Source organism: Lissotriton vulgaris, chromosome 7 (assembly GCF_964263255.1).
Source record: "Lissotriton vulgaris chromosome 7, aLisVul1.2, whole genome shotgun sequence".
Taxonomy (NCBI): domain Eukaryota; kingdom Metazoa; phylum Chordata; class Amphibia; order Caudata; family Salamandridae; genus Lissotriton; species Lissotriton vulgaris.
The window spans coordinates 1,446,533,218-1,446,548,728 of record NC_141695.1 but is presented as its reverse complement, the minus strand read 5'-3'; positions in this window follow the sequence as shown (position 1 = coordinate 1,446,548,728).

Genomic DNA, 15,511 nt, shown 5'->3' with positions numbered 1-15,511 from the left:
GTGGAGACATTTTGACTATATTCTGGACCTGCGTTGTCGCGTAATTCGTCATATGACGCGCCGCGTTAGCGCACCCGGAAGTGCTCCGGTGCGCGAGGCGCAGCTTCCCGGAAGCGATCCAGGGCGCGGCGCGCAGCGCGCAGCGCGTAACGTAAGCATAACAGGTCATGTGACTTGTTAATAAAACTTTTCATTGGTTCATTTTACTTTTGTTTTTCTAATGATGATTCTTGGTCATATGACCTAAAAATAACACTTTTCATTGCTTTCGCACATTTTTTTTTCCCAAATGATGAAAGCCCCACCTTTTTTTTTCTCACTCTGACTTGTAAAGCAAAGGACCCAGATGCATTTAGAGTTTATCACTAACAATGTTCCAGGCTAATGTATTTTCCCGGGAAATTTACAACTGTCCTGCAAGTAAAATATTCCTATTTCGAGAAAAAGGGCGTTTCTTCGTCCCATGAGGGAGCCGTTGAACAAAAGAGGCTCGGCCTGCTGTCTTAGTCGCTGATAGGCATGAATATCGGATTCTTATCGATCACTTTATGTTGCAGGAGTGGAAAACACAACAGCCCTTGACCATTTATCTTTACTGCGTTCCTGCGTATTATACCTTTTAACCGTCATGTAATCGGACTGCTTTATTTCACTTGCCTTTTACTGATTCGAAAACAGTGGCTATTATTCAAAACTTTACCAATCTAGGTACTACTACCATGTTTTGTTTTAAAAACCTTTATTGTGAAAATGTCAGTATACAAATACGGGCCTATAACCACGTGGGCCGGCCACGGTGCAAACTGGAATCGTATTTGATGAGGGGACATTTACACTGTAGAAAAACGTAACGGGCGACCCATTAGGTTGCAAGAACTAAGGTGTCTAACAGTTGCGGAATCGGTGGACGTACATTTTATAATTAAAGTACGACAGGGCCAGTTACAATAAAATTATCTAGATATACATTTGCGGGCAAGTACCATGAGTGACGTTAATTCAAACTTTCAATAGTACAGTAATCAATAACACATCAGAACTTAATATCAATAGGGATGTCCAAATGTTCAATCAGTACTCGTCCCCGCCCGCCATGTGCTTCAAAACTGCATACGTATCTCGTGATATCAAGGTTGGGCAACCAGTACACAACAAGGAGTTACGAGTCCCATTTATACCGGCGCCATTTTGGGCGAGGCCGGGCAGGTCCAGGATATAGTCAAAATGTCTCCACCAACCAGCGGTCTTTCGGCAGTCCAAAAAGGTTCCGTTAAATGACAACAGAAGAGATAGGCAACAAGAACAATCAGTCAAAAGAGGGGACGCTTTCGGTAATGGGACCCATGCCCTAGCAGGCAAGCGTCTGAGTTCCAAGGTGTCCCAGGGCCATTTTAGTGGACCAGGCCCAAATCCAAAGAGCCGGCCGCCATTTTGAGAGTCCTGTTGCAGCCGCCTATCGCTGCACCGCAAGAGTGGGCGCAATTCAGCTGGATGGTGGGCGAGACGCTGTAGCCGCAAGAGCGGGTGCAACTCAGCTGGATGGCGGGTGAGGCACTGTGCCGCAAGAGCGGGCGAAACTCAGCTGGATGGCGGGTGAGGCACTGTGCCGCAAGAGCGGGCGCAATGCAGCTGGACGGCGAGTGAAACGCTAAGAGGCGCCCCACTGCAGATGAGGTGCCTCCACCTGGGAAGGCGGGAGAGGCCCGTTCACGCCACCTCCACCCCCCCCCCCCCCCCAGGCACCCCACGCCGTCTTTCGGCGCAGCATTGTAGGATGGCCACAACAGTACAACAACTTGCTGGACACCACCTCGGTGCCATCCGGATCTCGGCGCGTTGTGCTGCCTTCGGCCTATTCGCACATCGGTCCGCTACTGACGCCGCCTCACAGGCCAACGGATTTTGTAAGCTTTTTATAGCCCAAAGCCGCATAACAGGTCATGTGACTTGTTTATAAAACGTTTCATTGGTTCATTTTACTTTTGATTTCCTAATAAAAATAACACTTTTCATTGGATTGAAACATTTTTTTTTCCCAAATGATGAAAGCCCCACCTTTTTTTTTCTCACTCGGCAGTCCAAAAAGGTTCCGTTAGATGACAACAGAGGGGACAGGCAACAAGAACCATCAGTCAAAAGAGGGGAGGGCAAGTTCTTCCCTACCGGGTCACGTTGGGGCTCCACCGGAAGTCATCGAATTGGTAGTCTACAGTGTTTCTGGATATTTCAGACTGAAGCTGGCGTCAGCATGAGAGCACCACCATCTCGTAGCTCCGTCGTGGCCATTCCGCAAGCAATCATGGCAGCCGCTCCCCACCGGAAGCCTGCGGGAGTCGGGGGCCCCGATGACTTTTGTAGAATCTTCAAGGCTGAGAGGACGCTTTCGGGAATGGGGCCCAAGCCCTAGCAGGCAAGCGTCCGAGTTCCAAGGTGTCCCAAGGCCATTTTAGTTGACCAGGCCCAAATCCAAAGAGCCGGCCGCCATTTTGAGAGTCCTGTGGCAGCCGCCTATCGCTGCACCGCAAGAGTGGGCGGAATTCAACTGGATGGTGGGCGAGACGCTGTAGTCGCAAGAGCGGGCGCAACTCAGCTGAATGGCGGATGAGGCACAGTGCCGCAAAAGCGGGCGGTAAACAGGTGAATGGCGACTGAAACGCTAAAGGGGCGCCCCACTGCAGCAGAGGAGCCTCCACCAGGGGAGGCGGGGGAGGCCCGTTCGCACCGCCTCCCCCCCCCCCCCGGGGCGCCCCACGCCGTTTTTCGGCGCAGCATTGTAGGATGGCCAGACCACTGCGGCAACTTACTGGACACCACCTGGGTGCCGTCCGAATCTCGGCGCGTTGTGCTGCCTTCGCCCTATTCGCACAACGGACCGCTACTGACACCACCTCACAGGCCGACGGATTTTGCCGACTAAAAGACAGACCAAAGCAGCCCATTGTTGCTTTGAGATGGATGTTGCAGCAGGCTGCCATGTAAATAGTTGTTTACATTTTTTTTTAACATGTTTACTTTGTTGGAGCGTTGTATATATTTATAAGTTATTAAAGTGTTATAATCCTACTACTTTGTTGGAGTGCTATATATTTTTAATGTGACACATAATTGTGAAGACTTTGATGTACAAAAAGGCATCCCTGGAATCTTCCGCTTCAGGCTCGGTCCCACACACCCTTACAGTGAGAATCCCCTCCCCAATCACAATACAGGATCGTTATCAGATAGTAGGAACGCGTGTGCTGTGACGGATCTCATGGGGTGCGGGACTTGATCTACTGTAACTCCTTTGAAGAGGGGTGATTCTTTACAGTTGGGTCCATAAACTACATCCGCAGGGCTAGGTGATAGCCTGGGACCAGCCTGGACAATCAGACACAGAGGAAGAGGAGTGTCAGAGGGTGCAGTAGTGAATAGGGTGAAAGGGAGGTGTCTGGCGGGCACAGGGTGTGATTCTCAGGGAAGAGCAGCGCAGATGGGGGGAGGTTTATGGCCCATGCATGAGAGAGAGAGCAGGGGTTACCAGTGCGTGGGGGAGATGCTTGCGAGGGTGGGGAGCCGCGCTGGGGATCGGCGGCGTGCAGAGAGTGGATCTGGTCAAGGCATCTAAAATGGCTGCCGTGCACGACAAAAGTGTGGCATTGGAAGAGAGGCAAGATGGCGCAGATAATGTTTATCAATACAAATTAATTTATAACAATTATTTTTAACAATATATTTACTCGCAGTGACAAAATGGCAGTCAACACTTCCTGATTTCCTTCGAATCGAACGTTAACAGACGTCACGCAGCAAAAAAAAAAAAAAAACGCTCACGTGCAGCCGCTGGAAGACATGTATCAACATATATGAGCATCCTCAGCCACCCTCAGAAAACATAAGGGGTCAGGATACGTCTCCCGTACCCCCTTATACCCATTTCTCACATTGTTTTTCCTCCATCTTGTAATTTAATTAAAACGAAACACAAAATGGCGAATTCCCGTTTCGCAACCGGTTCGCGAACCGGGAAGCGCTTCTACCGCAAAAAATATTTTTTTTTTTATTTGCCCCACGGGACCCTTTAATAACGCCAACATCATTCCTAGGGGGTCAAGAGGGGTCTACCTTGCCCCCTTTCATTAAATTCCCCCTTCGTTTTTCTCCTCCTCTTGTCTCTCGATCCTACCGAGAGACAAGATGGTGGCCGTTCTGGACTGTTTAGAATGTTGACAGACACCGGAGAGCCAATCAGCTTCGCTTCGCAAAGTTCCGTTACGCGAAAAGTTCGCGAACCGGAGCGCTACCCGGGACGCTGTCACAGATATATCTGTTTTTTAAAACGTTAATTTCTCAAAATCAACTGGAGCACATATATTGAGACCTAGCAAAGGCACATTAGGCTAACAGTCCCTACAATTTTGCCAAGTTTCGTGCAAATCCATTCAGCCGTTCGAGCTAAAAGTGAGGCCAAACGACCTATGGAAAATGAATGGGAAAAACGCGCCCCCCCTTGACAAAACCCCCCCAAATTTTCAGGGGCTGCTCAGAAACAAAATGTGCCATTTTCCTGAAAATTTCAGCCGATTCCGTCCACAAACGCCAAAGTTATTAGACATAGCATTTTCAAAAGAGAGAAAAAATCCTAACTATATATACCTACTGGCGACTGCCAGTAGGTAATATATATATATATATATATATATATATATATATATATATATATATATATATATATATGGATAATTGGTCCTAACTATAACTACCTACTGGCGGTGCGTTTCCGAGTGCAGCAGAGCCTTGCTGCTGTTTAATAAACTCCGCTGTTTTGCATAAGCAAACTGTCTCGCGCACTCCCAGCTCGTAATTTATCAACAAACGACCAATACTCCAAAGTAGTTACTGCTATTTAATTTTCATAACAGTTCCTAACCAGCATACTGCTCGACCCATTTCGCGGCCTACCCCGCTTGCTCTCGAGACTGTGTTTACAATTTGTTTGTCTTTCTTAAGTGTATAAATAAAAAGTGTAATGTGAAAAAAAAACTTTTGGAAACAGGAAGTCACCTGATTAGCGTTACTTCCTTTCTAACACCGCTAGGCATTATGGTATGTGTAGTTCACAAATTACTAACTCACTATAACCCTTGTAGAGTATTTCTTGTATCTGTATATGTTCCCTCTAGTGGGTTATGTGAAATTGTGTTACCCCACGGAAGTATCAGAAATGTATCTTCTTTAGTTCTTGTCATTGCTTGATCTTGCTCTATTGTTGGTTTGTGTCTCCTGCTTATTCCCTCCAGTGGGTCTTTCTACAAAAGTTTTACCACAGGAGTGGCTGATATATGTATATCGTATAAATTATAGCATAATTAGATACGGTGTGCGTTAATTTCTTCTCTCTAGTGAGTCTGATTCCCCTTCCTGACCTTTATGTATACATCCAACAATTTTGTTAATTTGCTGTGTTATTTATGTGAAGTGATAAAGTGTATGTGTGATTCAAAAAAAGGGGGGTATTTAAAAATTCATAATTCATTTTAGAGGGAAGAGAGTACATTAAAGTTCAACAACATATGGGATGATCATGGAATCGAGAGTCGGTCAGAGATGGTAAAGCAATTCCTTGTCCTGGTTCAGACCATGAGGGGTCAAAGTTCTGAAGTTGAGCATGTGCTTCGACTCCTTCTGTCGCAAGGTTTTCTCGCAGTTTCCGCCGTGGGGGTGAGATCCTACTGTTTCAATTGCATAGAATTTCAGTTCTTTCCAATTGCTGTTATGTACTTTTTCCTTATGTCGTGAAACAGCATTGCTTCAATCACAGTTCATTGTCGCCCTTACGTGTTCGAGAATGTGTTTTATGAGTTCGTATTTTGTGCGGCCCACATATTTCAATGCACATGGACATTCTATTATGTATACTAACAATTGGCTCCTACAGTTTATGAGTTGTTGGATCCTCCATTTTCGTTTGTTAGCCATCTGGATTTCTTTTTTTTTATAGCAATAGCACAAACTTTGCATCCTGTACATTTGAAGAAACCTTTTGGTTTCAACCATGTATCTGATTTTTTAGGGGGTTGAAAATGGCTATGAACCAATTTGTCCCGCAAGTTTTTGGCTCTTTTGTAGGTAATATTTGGATGATCTCCTCCAAATTTGGCTACAGTACTGTCCATATGCAGGATATGCCAATTCTTTCTCAGAATGTGCATTATTTGTTTGTTGCTTGTCGAGAACGTTCTTATCAATCTTATTTTGTTTTCTTCCTCAGTTGTGTGGGTCTTTTCTCTTATTTGATCAGTTCTGTTTTTGGGTTCTGTTCATTTTAGAGCTGTGTCAATTATACCTTGTTTGTACATTCTTTTTATGAACCTTGTTGCAGCTTTTGATTGATGTTTTGTCCATTCCTCATAGCTTGAACATATCCGTTTGATTCTAACGAATTCCCCGTAGGGGATGTTTTTAATCAGACTGGCCTGGTGGAAACTCTGTGCGTGTAACACCAAATTTGTTGCTGTGTTTTTGCGGTGTAGTGTTGTTTGTACCTCATTATTTTCGATATAGATTTCTGTATCGAGAAATACTACTTTGGTTTCACTGATCTCGTATGTAAGTCTCAGATTGTAATCAGAAGTATTTAAGATGTTAAAATATTCGATGAATTCATCATTACTGCCATCCCAGACCAGTAGCAATCGTCAATGTAACAAAGCCAGGTTACGGTCTTATTCTGTAATCTTTCATTTTCGCTGTTCCATGCCCATTCTTGTTCCCAGAGGCCCATAGTCAAGCAGGCATACGATGGACTGAGAGAAAACCCCATTGCTGTACCTTTAACTTGTTTGTAGATCTGGTCCCCGAACATGAAAGCATTTTGTTCCAAACATAATTTGATCATCTCCATTAGCATCTTGTTGTGGTTTGTGTACTGTATATTGCGCTCTGCCAAAAAATGTTCACATGCTCTTAGGCCGATGTCATTTTGTATATTCGAGTACAAAGATACCACAACCATTTTGATCAGTTTATATGTTAATTGCCACGGGGTTTCCTGAAGATGTCTTAATAGGTCGCCCGTGTCCTGAAGGTAAAAGGTCAATCCTTTCACGTAGGGCAATAAGAATACGTCCAGAAAGTTGGCCATAGGCTCCAATAGCGACTCTTTGGCCGAGATTATTGGCCTCCCTGGTGGTTTAGTGGGATGCTTATGTATCGTTGGCAGTAAGTATATAGTAGCCAATTTGGGATGCGTAGTTTTCAAATTTTTGATTTCATCTTCATTTAAGAGATTTTGAGTGAGCCAAAGGTCTAATTTGGTGTCCAATTCCTCTTTCCATTTAGCCGTGGGATTGCTCTGTAGTTTTTCATAATACTCTTTATTCTTTAGCTGCGAATATGGTTATTTTTTTCTCTATATCCTTAAGTTGTTTCGTGATTCTTGTTAGCGATATTTGCATATGTCTGATCAAAATTTCCATTAGTCCCAATGAAGATTTGGGGATTTATTCCCCCCATTTGCTTAATAAGTCATTGCTGGTATCCTGGTGGTTGGGCATAAGGTTGATTCTCAGTCCACGTGGTACCCTTTTTACCTCCAAGTATTTTCTTAAGGCAGCCACCTCCCACCACTTATTTATTTCCTTTGTAGACAATTTCTCCCATGCTCTTAGTTTGTTTTTGACATCTGGCTTTTTGGTCCCTGTTGTTCCATCTGCATTGGTTTGTGTCCCATATATATTCTCAACTCGTTTCCACCAAGGAAGAAATCCAGATACACTCACGGGTCATTTTCATTGTTGCTTATTTATGGCATATATTTATAGCATATTTCCAGAGCCTGGCCAACCCCCCTTCATGCACTGCCAGAGACCAAGTAAGGCAGAGAATTTGGTTTACGTATGGTAATTATTAGGTTACTGTAACGTTATAGTAAGGTGAAATGTTCAGTAACTAAGTAGTGTTTTAAACTCTAAAAAACACAAAAAGGTTATCTCAAGTAACTATAACTCACGCACAAATGTAGCTATAACTCTCACCCTTGCTCTGCGGCATAATCTGATTTTTAGAGAATAACTATTATAACTTGATGTGCAAAATCAGATTGGTTCATTTTAATTGATCATTGTACTTGTTGGTTCACAAACGCTGTCAAAGAATATTCTTCAATGCGGAGTAAAATAACTCTAGTATGTACTGAAAAAACAATGTGGTAATAAATCCCTAAAGTGTTGCATAAGGTTCAATACACTAACCTCTAAACTTTTTTTCAAGGTGATCAGCAACATTTTACATTCAAGACAGAGAGTGAGTGCACCAGAGTATGGAAAGAGTGAATTCATATGTACATGTTAGCCCTTGTGGGGCAATACAGAGAGGGTCTTAAAAACATAGAAAGGACCAGGGCTGAGGTATTTTCTTAATTGTTACAGGACACACTACTGAGGAACTTCAAATCTGGAGCTTGGTACCTGACTACTATCCCGCACACTCTCTTTCTCATCCCATTACACTCCCTCCAAAGCCCTAGTTCAGTGACTGTATTATGCAAGCAAGAGGGCTCGAGTACAGTGGAGGAGCTGGGAGCAAGCATCTGGACCTCCATCTTGTTCCAGCAGGATACACAGGTCAGTGCTTGACACAATGCCACCCCACTCTATGCCACTCCACTCTACTGTATGTAATTGTACTGAACACTGCTCCACTGTACAACACTTCACTCTACCCTCCTTCACTCTACCCTATTTGACTCTACACCACTATACTTTACACCATTGTAATCTATCTCACTCTACTCTATGGTGAACTTTTGTATGCCACTGTATTCTTAAATTCTCAGCTTTACCCCACGTCACTGTACGTAACTAGAATCTACGCCACTCCACTCTATGCTTTTGTCCTCCATGAAACTTGATTTTAAGCCAGTATACACCACTCAACTTTATGATATTCCACTCTACACCACTCCACTATAGACCACTCCCCTCTGCTCTTCTCTACAGCACTCCACTATACAGAACTACACTGTCCTCTACCGTCTGCTATAACAATCAACTTAACATCACTCTACTTGACAACACTACACTGTACAATTTGAAACATGTTTTAATTAAAAAAATTTAAAACATTAAAATTCAATAAAAATAAATGTTAAAACTTAATTATAGTTATTGAAATTTGAAGGTGTTGAGTACATTATACATTTATCATATATGTATAACTTTAGAATTTCTAATATGTGTGTAGATTAGGTTTGATTTGTATAGAAAGAATAAATAAAGTTATATACATTTGAAGGTTACATTATAAATGTAATAGATAAATATAACTTTTTAGAATTTCTAATGTGTGTGTAGTTTAAGTTGGATTTTCCTAGAATGAATATAGTGGATTTTCCTAACTTTACCACTTTTTATCCTTTGTTGTTTCAGTAAATATTTATATATTTGTTTTTTAAGAAATATAACAAAAATACATTAACAATATTTAAATACATAAATAATATTAGCAGTATACAAACAATTGAAAATAACAAACATATATTAATAATAACATACAATACAATAAAAAATACAATACAAATAAAAGTAACCTTTAAAAAACAATTGTTTTCAAAAAGTGTTCAACTTGTAAGGAGGGACACTAACGATTCTACCTTTAATTTAATCAATATTAGGTAAAATATGGGACCTCAGAGAAGTTAGATTTACTATTCCCACTTCAATGTAAGCAAAGACAAAGGCCCTGATTACAATGATGGTGGTCGGATTGCCGACAGACCATCAGTTGTGGTCGGACCGCCCTTCGTCCGACTGCTGTATTCTGATACCTGCAGCTGGACCTTAAGCTGTCAGACACAAGAACACTGGCTCCACCAGAATCATAGATCCCGATGGGACGGTGGTCAGAGCAGCATCCCTGAATGGCGGCGGTGCTAAGGCAGGCGCCACTGTCCAGATTACAATATTTTTTTCCAACTGCCTTTCATGGCGGGAATCCTGCCATGGAAAGGTTTTCGGAAAGAGATATGGGGTCCCAACTGGGCCCCTGCTATTGTAGGCCACTGAGAAGTGACCCTGGGATCCCATTTAGTGGCACCACTTACCTCTGTGCACTGTGTGCCATGCACCATGTGCAGGAGATGTAGCATGGCATCAACATGTACTGCAGCCCTTTACCATGGCCTCAGCATGCCCCAGATGGGTTTTCAACTACTTCCACTAGCAATAGCATTATAGTACAGAGGCATGACCGCCTGGCATGCTTGTCTGCAGTCATTATAAATTAATGAGGTAACCCGCCATTGAGTTTGTCATTTTCCCTCCTTTGATGCAGTGTGCGAAAACCTCTTTCATTGTGTTCCTAATAAGGGGGAGGAAGTGTTTGTAGAATTTGGTTGTGTAACTGTCCGGCCCCGATGCCTTGTTATCCTTTAGGGCTGCTACTGCCATGTCTATTTCTGCTCCTGTAATGTCTAGCTCTAGTGTTGCGCGTTGGGCACCTGTTAGCTTTGGTAGGTTAAGCTTGCCTAGGAGGGCTGCTCCCCCATCTGGGTTTAGGTCTTTGTTTTCTTTGTATAGTTCCTCATAGAATTCTTTAAAAACCCTGAGGATCTCTTTGTTGGATGGTTGAGATGTCCTGTTGGCGTCAGTCACGCCTGCGATGGCATGTTGTCTTTGCTTACTTTTATGGTATGAGGCCAGGTCCTTGCCTGCTTTATTCGCTGAACAGAGGTTTAAGGCTTTGTACCTGTTTATCCATGTACCTGCTCTCTCGCTTAAAATCTTATTGAGCTCATATTTTTTCCTCGTCAGGGTCGTCAGTGGGTTTCTGTTGGCTAGGTTGACGCTGTGATACATCTCCAGGTCTTTGATCTGCCCCTCTAATTCTAGTATTGTTTTGTTACTGTCCCTATTCATTCTAGACTTGATGCTTATTACTTTCCCCCTTATTGTGGCCTCCATAGTATCCCAGAGTACTCCCTTGTCTATGTCTGGATTGTCGTTGATTTCTAGATAGTCTTTAATGGCTTCCGCTATGGCGGCAGCGTTAGCTGGATCTCTAATGACATCGCTGTTGAATCTCCATCTACAGCTTGTTTGTTCATTGTGACGACCGCTAAGTGCTAGGCTGATGAGGGAGTGATCTGACATCATAGTCATTTCCAAAGAAGGGAAAGACGCACAATTCCCGCAGAACTACAGACCCATCTCTCAAATTAACGAAGACTGCAAGATATACGCAAAAAGATTAGCGGGGAGACTTAATGCACAGCTCCCAAACCTCATACACAAAACGCAGGTGGGCTACCTTAATAATAGACTATCCCAAGACAATACAAGACTCCTATGCCACATAATAAACCATGCCTCTAACAATACGAATCCAGCAGTGATGATCGCGTTAGACGCAGAAAAGGCCTTCGACAGAGTTTCATGGCCCTTCCTTGACCAATGCATGCAGAAGTTTGGCCTAGGTGAGAACTATAGGTCAATGGTGATGGCGCTATATAAGGACCCCAAAGCCCGAATTGTAGTGAAGGTGTGGTATTGGGTTCTCCAGGCCTACATACTCCGCAGAATACCCGCTACACCATAAGAACTGTTGGCACGGAAACTAGAAAATGTAAAAGACAAGTTTATTAAGACCCCATGGGGTGGTGGTACATTCCTACAGCACCCTTCGGCAATGCAAGAAGTATCACACCGAACATCGGTGCGAGTCCTTCTTTTATACAGTTTTCAAACATAAAAAGTAGGCGGTACATGGTTACAGAGTTTTCGGTACATATATGGTCATTTTTGGAACACAGCCAACTCATGGGGGGAGTTACAACACCACTGGTCAGTTTGGCGAAACATTCCTAAGGGGTGACTAGTCAGCCGGAACTGCGCATGTGCGAGCTTGACCATTACTAAAAATAGCCTGTTGCTGGGCAAACTCAGGTGGTCAGTGGCACGGACAAAGGACTAAAGGGCAGGCTGACCACGAGGCAGCTCATTCTCTAAAATGGCCGCCGTAACATTCAAAATGGCGTTTTCAAGTAAGGCCAAGATAAGGGAAATAACGTGTAGCAAAGCTAAGCGCTAACCCAGTCATCATCAAATTACGACAGACGACCCTTTTAGCGTTTAGCTGAAGCTACCTCATAATGGACATAATCAGGATACTCATCTTCTATATCAATAGACATAATCTGGGCCACTTCTTTATGAAGCATTAATTCATTTTGAGCAAGAGTTCGCCTAGATGGAATACAAGCTGATAAACACATAGAACATAATGCAGGGCCACATTGTATACATAAGCATAAGAAGAATAATATCCCAATTATGATACATAAGATTGTCAGTAGCTTCCAGCCCCATGTACTAAGCATTGACCAGAACCACCCTGAAAAGGTCCATGTACCATTGTCCGGATGTATTTCAGCAGCAATTTTGTGTAATTTTGATATAGCATCGTATACAGATGGTGAATTATCTGGCACGTAAACGCAGCAGCTACTTCCGATAATGCGGCATGCCCCCCCTCGATCAGCTACAACTACATCTAGAACCATCCGGTTCTGAAGCGTTACAATTCTAGATATTTGAAGTTCTTCAGTTATATTCCCCAATGCAAAAGCAGTATAATTGGCAACAGCTTCAACAACACGAGTTAGTCGTCGTATTTTCCGACTGTTTAGAGCAGCTCCCACAAATGAAAACAAACCCAGGTTAAAATCTACATATTGTTGCAGTGCAGTATCGGTTTGATCAATATCTTCAAGAACTACTGCTCTTTTAACTCTGTTTAGCACAAAATCATGATACAAAACATAATCATTGTGGTACAGTGGTGGGGCAATGAAGACAGGGGGCAATACAAAAGAAATGTAGCATGTGCCTAACCATCCTAACGGGAGACGATGATAACCTTTATTGCCACATATGAAGTATGTATTTCGGGAGGTTACAAATGAAATGCCATTCGGACTATCAAAGGTAAGTGTGGTGTTACATTCACTTCTGCCAACCGGGATTGTACCTTTATTACGTATACAGAGATCAGCCTTCGTATCTATGACATTAATAACATGAGAATTGGACATGTTAATGTTCCGTTGGTTACTGTAAATTCGGGGTGCAGATACGTTGTCGGGGCGGTACTCCTCCCATTCGAACCGAGTACCCTCAGCTTGTGGATAGCCGTCCCGATCATGATAGCATATCTTATTTAAACGGAAAAGCAACCCCCCTTTTGTTGGCCAGCGCAAAGTGAACAGGAGAGTGTACCAGGCATTGCAAGAACCATTGTGGGAAAAAGGGAGCGGGATAAGCGGTGTGCCTCCTTTCTTCTGATGCCCAGGCAACATCCCACATACCCAACAGTTAGAAGTGTTCATCATATTGTGAGTATGATGCAAGATTTAAATGAAGCTATTATTCAAGTAAGTCTGTCGGTGCCGTTCTTCATGATATGGCAAGGTGAAATGAAAATGTTCAGATGGAGCCGGGGTAGTCGGCAGCAAATGTTCTCGCACAGGTACCACAAGTTCTACTACCCAGGCTATCACAGCTATCACCACAATTGTCAATACAAACAATACAGCACCAAGGATTCTTTTGTCTCGTGCTGCAGAAGACGCCATAGTTCAAAAGAGTTCACAATGTCTCAAATATACAATTAAAAAAAAAAAATGTGAGTGCTGAGCTCCGAGGTAGCCGTTGTTTTCTTCTCCGGGGCCAAGACGGGTGTCGCTACTCTTGGCAGAACTGATCCCCCCCCTTGAGATTCTCGGCTTCCGTTTCACAAACCTGGAGCGGTAACTCAACCAGTCTCGCACCCAAAAAAAATCTTCCTCTTATCGTGGCCGCAGATTGTATCGTTGTCGTCCAGAAACAGTGTGGTCCGGGAAGGCTCCCTCCGATTCGGCCGACGTCACAGCTGGGCTCTTTTCCTCGTCCAAGATGTCTCTGTAGTCAGATAGCACAGTAGGATTCACCAGGTCCGGAGAGACACGGCGGCAGTGAGTTGTATGCACCCACCGCTTCCTGTTGGTCACTCGCACAGCCGTTCGAGTTGCAAGCAGGACCTGCTCGGGGCCACGCCACCTTGGTTCCAAGCTGTTTGTTCTCTCGAAGGATTTAACCATCACGTAATCCCCAGGACGAAGATTGTGAGCCTCTCCAATAGAGTTGTCAGGGAGCGCTTCTCGAACCTGTTGGTGAATAGAGAGTGAATCATTTGTTAATCGTGCCAAATAATCGTTCATCATTATACAAGGCACATCATGGAACAATCGAGGCTTAGGAACTCCCCATATATTCATCGGCCTTCCAAACACCACTTCATAAGGTGTGAGGCTAGTTCGAGAATGGGGCACTGATCTAATAAAGAGTAACGCTAACGGCAAAGCATCCGGCCACTTCAAAGACATGGATGCCACAATCTTAGCCAACTTTAGTTTCAAAGTGGCATTGTACCGTTCGACAAGACCTGCTGACTGAGGATGAAACACAGCATGGAACTTTTGCTGAATCCCCAATCCCTTCAGCACATACTCCACAATTTCCCCAACAAAATGAGGACCATTATCGCTCCACAAAAATTTGCAAACGCCATATCGAGGGAAGTACTCTTTGAGCAAAACCTTAGCTGTTGTCAAAGCTGTATTATCCTTCATGGGGAAGGCCTCAACCCATTTGCTAAAGGCACACACCACCACTAAGACATACTTGAGGTTATTGCAACGCTCAAGCTGGATATAATCCATTTGTAGTACCTCGAATGGTGCAGAAGGTGGAACGAACCCTCCTTTCGGAGTATGCGTCCCTTTTGCAGGATTGTGCTGTAAACATATCAAACAGGTCTGCACTACTCTCTTGGCCGTGTTAGCAATCTCAGGATGCTCCCAAACTCGTGTTAGCAATCGAGTAATTGCAAGAGCTCCAACATGTGCCAACCCATGTGTCATCTGGGCCATCGCTTGCAAGTAAGCTGCAGGCAATTTCCACCGTTCCATATCTTTGCTCCTCCAACAACCCTCATCATCCAGCACCCCCTCTGCTGCCCATGTTACAAGTTCTGCTTCAGTCGCTGATTTCTGGATGTCTAATATCTCCGCTCTAGCATCATGCCATCGCTCGGCCTGCGACTTCACTACATACATGGGGGAGTCATTTCGTGACATAGCCGTTTGTCTTGCTATACTGTCTGCAAAGGCATTACCTTGTCCTACTTTGTCAGTGACCTTTTTATGTGCACTGCATTTTATTGTCGCCACTTTCTTTGGACAAAGTAACGCATTTAGGAGATCACGCACTAGTTCTCCGTGCATGATGTGTACTCCATGCGAAGTCAAAAACCCACGCTCTCTCCAGAGTAGGCCAAAGTCATGCGCTACTCCGAAGGCGTACCGGCTGTCTGTGTAGATGTTCACACATAAGCCAGCACTCAATTCGCAGGCTCTTGTCAAAGCTATCAGCTCCGCTGCTTGGGCCGATTTCTGTGGTACTCGTGCTGTTTCTACCACCGTCTTAAGCGTCGTGAT